Raw genomic sequence first — 6,774 nt, 5'->3', positions numbered from 1 at the left:
AAACCAGGCTACCACAAAGCCAGTCCATGCAGTAGAATCAAAACCCAGTGCCATTGTCCTTGGCTTCTCAGTCAGCCCTCATTGTCAGCTACATTCAGAGAGTCTGGTTTGATCACATGCTCGTTCAGTCCCAGTCCAGCTGGCCTTGGTGAGCTCCATCTCAGTGGATGAACGCATCCATCGTGGTCCTGACTTCCTTGCTCATGTTCTCCCTCCTTCTGCTCTTCATTTGGACCTTGGGAGCTCAGTCCAGTGCTCCAATGTGGGTCTCTGTCTCTATCTCCATCCATCGCCGGATGAAGGTTCTATGGTGATATGCAAGATATTCATCAGTGTGGCTATGGGATAAGGCCAGTTCAGGTACCCTCTCTTCTGCTGTCCAAGGAACAAGCTGGGGACTTCTCCTTGGACACCTGGGGACCCCTCTAGAGTCAAGTCTCTTGTCAATCCTAAAATGGCTCCCTTAATTAAGATATCTATTTCCCTGCTCCCATAGTCACCCTTCCTCCATCCCACTCATCCCATTCCCCCAAGCTCTCCCCAATCCTCCCCTTCTCCCTTATCTCTCCCCATCTCCCCTTATCTCCACCCCACCCCACCCCCGTGCTCCCAACTTTTGCCTGGCAATCTTGTCTACTTCCAATATCCAGGAGAATAACTATATGTTTTTCTTTGAGTTCACCTTCTTATTTAGCTTCTCTAGGATCATGAATAATAGGCTCAATGTCCTCTATTTATGGCTAGAATCCACTTATGAGTGAGTATATACCATATGCATCTTTTTGGGCCTGGATTATTTCACTCAGGAGAGTGTTTTCTATTTCCATCCATTTGCATGCAAAATTCAAGATGTCATTGTTTTTTTACTGCTGAGTAAAGCCCTAAAGTGTATATGTGCCACACCTTCTTTATCCATTCTTCTATTGAGGGGCACTTAGGTTGTTTCCAGTTTCTGGCTATTACAAATAGTGCTGCTATGAACATAGTTGAACAAATTCTTTTCTGTGATTGGGCATCTCTTAGGTATATTCCCAAGAGTGGAATTTCTGGGTCCTGAGGTAGGTTGACTCCCAGTTTCCTGAGAAACCGCCACACTGATTTCCAAAGTGGTTGCATAAGTTTGCATTTGAGGTGGAGTACTTTGAACATGTGCCAAAGAGCTATATTGCTGGACTGTACGATAAGTACACTTTTTGGCTTTTTTAGGGTTCTTCACACTAATTGGCTAAGGTTCCTTTTGTTCCCAAATCCCCTACAATATTCTATCTATCTATCTATCTCTCTATCTCTCTATCTCTCTCTCTCTCTATCTATCTATCTATCTATCTATCTATCTATCTATCTATTTATCTATCTATCTATCGTCAGTTGTCTTGTAGATCCTTGACATTCTGACTGGAATAAAATGAAATTTCAAAGTTATTTTGATTTGCATTTTTCTAATTGCTAGGGATGATGAACAGGTTTTGAGATTTTTTTTAGTTATTTTATTTCTTCTTTTGAGAACTCTCTTCAGATTCCAAGTTGATTTTTAAAAACAAGTTAGTTTTTTTGACTCCTTAGTTTTTGAATTATTTATGTTCTGGATATTAATCCTCCATCAGATGTATACTGGCAAAGATTCTCTCCCATCCTGTGGGCTTCCACTTGTCCAATGAATTCTTTAGTTGTGCAGAAGCTTTCAGCTTTATGAGGCCCTACATGCCAAGTGCTGGCCTCAATCCCTGGTCAAATGCATCCCCATATTCCTGTGTCAGTAGGTCTGGGCAAGGCCAATGACTTTTCATGTCTAATAGTTTGCTAAGTGATGCTGACGTTGTAAATTCAGGACGAGTTTTCAAATGTCTAATCTGTGATACCTTTAAGATATTCAAATATTCTGAATTCTCTGCTCCTGAAAGTTCTTGAGGGAAGTATTACAAAGTCTTGGCTTTTCTCCTGAAATCTTTCTACTCCATTCTCCCCCATCTGTTGTACAGGACGATTTGAGCCATCATCTTCAGGGGTTCATCTGGGCCTGCTCACAAAAGATCATCACAGTTAGGCTTGCTGACGGCAGAGCTTCCCCCTTAGAAGAAGAGGTGGGGAGGGTCATAGAACCCTTACCTGAGTATCCAGCCACTGCTCCCAATCACTTGTATGCAAATATACCCGTATTGCCTTTATCCTCAGGGAGGCTAGAGTATATAGGCTGGGAAAGGCTGGGAAGCAGGTGTCATCTATGAGGCCATGGGGGAATCAGCATCCATCCTGATACAGACTTTCCAGTGTGGCTGCTTTAAGACTACACATAGTCCTGTTGGTAACCCCTTACTCATTGCTCTGTAAGTAAGTTCAACATACTTATTAGTTACCCAGAATGGGCATTCATGGAATTTTACTTTAGTTTATCATTAGGGCATTAGAAGGAGAGGTAGACATGGTTTACATTTCTTCCAGGGAATATTTTTATTATTTTTAAAAATAGTTTATTTTGTGTGAGAATGTGTGTGTGTGTGTGTGTGTGTGTGTGTGTGTGTGTGTGCGCACGCATGTGTCTCAGTACATGTATATATACACCTCGTGCATGCAGGAGCCTATGTAGGAGTTACAGGTGGTTGCGAGTTGCTGTGTGGATGCTGGGAATTGAACCAGGGTCCTCTTCAAGTAAGTGCTCTTACTCTTGGACTTGTCTCTCCACCAGTGGGAGAGAATTTTTAGCAACACCACCTTGGTAAATGATGGTTACCCAGTTTCTTAAGTCAGAAACCTTGCCATTGAGCTCAATGCCTTCCTCAGGTCTTTCTACAGAGCCTGATGTGACTATTGAAACTGAAGATCTTACCTCTAAACCATGCCTCAACTCCTCCAGGGTTTCCCCTAGCCATCATTGGTCCAGACGGACATTGAACAGATGCCTTCTGAGTGTCATCATCCTTGTGTATCCCTGTACCATGACTGTATGCCATAACTGATGTCACTAGGAGGAAACCTCCATCATGGGCATTGGAGGAGGAGCAGGGATTGAGGCAGGTGTGGGCCATAGCCCTTCCCTTTGCACTAAGAATGAGTTAAACTGGAGCAGCATGAACCCCATATAGTATAGCTAGGGATAGTACAATCAACATTGTTGGCATTGAGCTTCCATGTTAGAGAACTTTTTCTGGTTGGGGTTCAATAATAAATATTTTTAGGCTATTTTAGTTTGTATGGTCTCTGCCCTGGTATGATTTTAGTTTTAAATGTCAGCTTGACACAACATAGAATCACCCGAGAGGAGAATTTCAGTGAAGTGTTGTCTACATTGAGTGACTCGTGGGCATGTCTGTGTAGAATTGTCTTAAGTTAATTGACATGAGAAGATCCAGCCACTGTGGGCAGTAGCATTCCCTAGGCAGGAATTGTTCAAAAGTGGAGAAACTGCACCGAGAACAAGAAAACAAAGGTGTGAGCATGGTGCATTAATTTTCCTCCGCTCTTGACTGTGGATGTTCTAAGGTCAGCTGCTTTAAGTTCTGGCTGCCTTGATTTCTCTGCAATGATGGACAGTAGCCTGGAATTAGGGTCTAAAATAACATTTATTTCTCTAAGAAGTTTTTTTTATTCCCAAGGGACAAGGGGTATTCTGGATTATAGCTCCAGGGTATAGTCCCTTATGGCAGGAATGTCAAGGCAGCAGGAGTTTGAGGTGATTGGACACATCACATCCACAGTCAGGAAGCATATAGGGATGGATGCTTCTGCTCCCTTCCTCCAAAAGAGGAATTTGGAGGGATATACGGGAGGGTTTGGAGGTAGGAAAGAGAAGGGAACATTGATATAATTATATTATAATCTCAAAACAAAAGAATTAATTAAAAATCTGGCCTCTTATGAAGTGTCATATTAAACTGTGTAATAGAAGACTTGATAAACACTTTTCTGTCACATGGTGAGAAGAGAGGGTGATGGTTTGTCTCAGCTGCAAGCTTGATGAGGCCTGGGGTCACCTGGGAGACTGGCCTCTGCCCATGCCTGTGGAGAGACTTTTATTGTGGAGAGACTTATTGTAGACTTACTGAGATAGGGAGACCTAAGTGGGTTTTGTCAGTTATACTTATCACAGCAATAGAAATGAAAGAGGGCTCCTGGTGCTGGACTCTGCTGTTGTACTAAAAAAGGAGCCAGGGGAAAAAAATCAATGGGTATAGCTGCTGTATAATAAAATAATCTGTAAAAACAAATGTGCCAGATTTTCCCTCAAACCTTAATCTCATAGTCTCTCTCTGTGTTACAGACTGGTAGGGATATGTCCTCAGGGTCCTTGGTCACCAATTAGCATCTTTCTTTGCACCTGTTGCATATTTATCAAAAATAATTAGACCATACTATTAAAGGATGGAAACCTTATCTGTACGTTCTGGACACAGCTGAACTTCTTACATGTGAATCAAAGAAGTTAACCTTTGGGTCACTTATTACTGTCTTCTCTCCTCACCACCTGTCCCGCTTTCTAACATGTAAGGGTCTCCAAACACTACCCCTTTTCCGAATTCTCTCTCTTCAGGTAGCATTGATAGAGGACACCACACTTTTAGTCATGCCCACCTCTTGACATTTCAAGGATCTTCCCCTGACCCATCCTGGAATACTCACCATTCCACTCTTGCATTGAGACCCTAAAAGAGTTATGACATCATCCTACACATATACATGAGGTACTTGCTACTTCAAGTCACAAGTACTTGGTACACAGATGGTAGCTCCTTCCTACATGAAGGAGTATGAGAAGCAGGGTATTCTGTTGTTTTGGACACTATAGTGATGGAAGCATAGGCCCTTCCAGCCTGAACCAAGAACCAATAGGCCAGATTAATAACTCTTACTCAGGCCTTTCCACTAGCAAAGGGGCAACCCCTAAGCTTCTATGCAGAATCCAAGTCTGCTTTTTCAGTCTCTTGTCACCTGCAGCTATTTGGAAGAAGTGTGGGCTGCTAACAACAAAAAGAGGGGCCATAACCGACTCAGACTGTAGGGCCTGGGTCTACCCCTACCCTGGGGTACTTGAGGACAGTTTCTGGTCAGTCAGCTAAAACATTCTGTTTGTTTTTGTGCTCCCTCTGCCTGCATGGTTTTTTTTTTTGATAAGAAAAACATTCTTATCAAACTCCCCCAAGAACTCCATACCAATTGGATAAAACTAGTGCTGTTGACTCTTCTGCAGCTGAGGGTCCTCCCAAAGAATGTTTTTCCATTTCCCCTTTTGAGCTCACGTATGAACAACCAATTCTGCCTCTTGCCTCATGTCTCAGCTGTCACCTCTCCCTGGTCACCTTTTTATCACTTTGTTAAGCTATCTCCACCATCTCCTTTGGAATTTCACCCACCACTATTAGCCTCAGCTTCATCTTGACCTCCTTTCCTCTTTGATCAACATTGGGGACTTGGTCCTCATCTCTCTTTCTGGTCACAGTCTCCCTCCTCTTTCTTCTAAAGGGACTGGTCTGCTCAGTGCCATCCCTATTACCACAACCACCGCTAAGTTCTGTGGTTTACCTTACCAGATTCATGCTTCTCATCTCAAACCCTTTATTCAACAGTCTCAAAATAATCCTCCTTTTTAAACATTTGACTCCAATAGGACCTTGCTCTCTTAGGTCTCAGAAGACACCAAGGTTGACCAACTTGCCTCTGGTCTCCGAAGGATGAGACCTCATACTTCTGCTGAAATCCAAGCCTGACCCTATCAGGTTATGACCCACTTCTTCTCCTTTTACTTCTTCTTGCTTACTTGCATCGATTCTGAACTCTATGTATGGAGATTTGAGGTTCAGAACACCTATACCGAAAAGTTCAACCAAACCACCCTCATGGTGGGGCTTGGAGACTGCTCAGCAGCAGGTTACCAAAAGGAGAGGCTTAGCTCTATAAGATTTAAATCATTTTCTAAACCACCTGTCTCCATGCTTGCTTTGTCTATGATTAAGCTAGGAACTATTGTTGACAACGGCCAGAGACCTATGGAGGCTGATTATAAGTCTTTTGGAGACAGGATACATATCCAGGAAGGCATTCTACAATTTATGCAGAATGGGGGATCTTTTATATCCTAATTAAGGACACATAGCACCACAGATGGGAGATAGGATTCATTGTTAAACTTTGCTATAACATTTATTATAGCCTCTCATCAACTCTGATCAAACTAAAGAGGGTACATACCCTACTCCCTCAACCTGTAGGTTTAGACACTGTAGAAGAAGTAGTCCATAGCTCATCAAAGGTCCTTGCATCCTTAATATCACTCTTCTTAAATGATATTGAGTCTACCTTCCTGTCAGCTGAGACCTACTGGTTGCAAGAGGTCGTGGGAATGTACAGGAGTGACAATTAGTGTTTAACTAGTCAACCCACTGGGGAGCCCCACTTGGCAAAGCCATAGGGTTGTTGGCTGTAAATGACTGGTTGTTTTCTGTGTAACTTTCTTGGGTACCACTACTATACCTCTCTAATAAGAACAGCTGTGGGGTTCTTTCCATAGCCCCTTGGTGGTGTGTTTTACACTTATTGGGCACACATATAGCTGTCGATGGTCAGGAAGATAATTTCTGCTTAATCTGTGTAATTCTGATAAGTAGAAATAATACTAGGATATTTTACATTACTTAGACTGACATAGAATTCTCAGTCATAAAGACAGCCTTTTACACAGACAGCTAATATTAAGCTCCAGAATAAATTCAAGGCAAGCTGGCTGCCCCTGGAGACAAATATCTAGTTGCCTCTAGAGACAAACACATGAGATCATTTTTCCAG

Source organism: Myodes glareolus, chromosome 7 (genome assembly GCF_982192425.1).
Source record: "Myodes glareolus chromosome 7, mMyoGla1.1, whole genome shotgun sequence".
NCBI classification, from domain to species: domain Eukaryota; kingdom Metazoa; phylum Chordata; class Mammalia; order Rodentia; family Cricetidae; genus Myodes; species Myodes glareolus.
Note: the sequence above shows the minus strand (reverse complement) of the source record.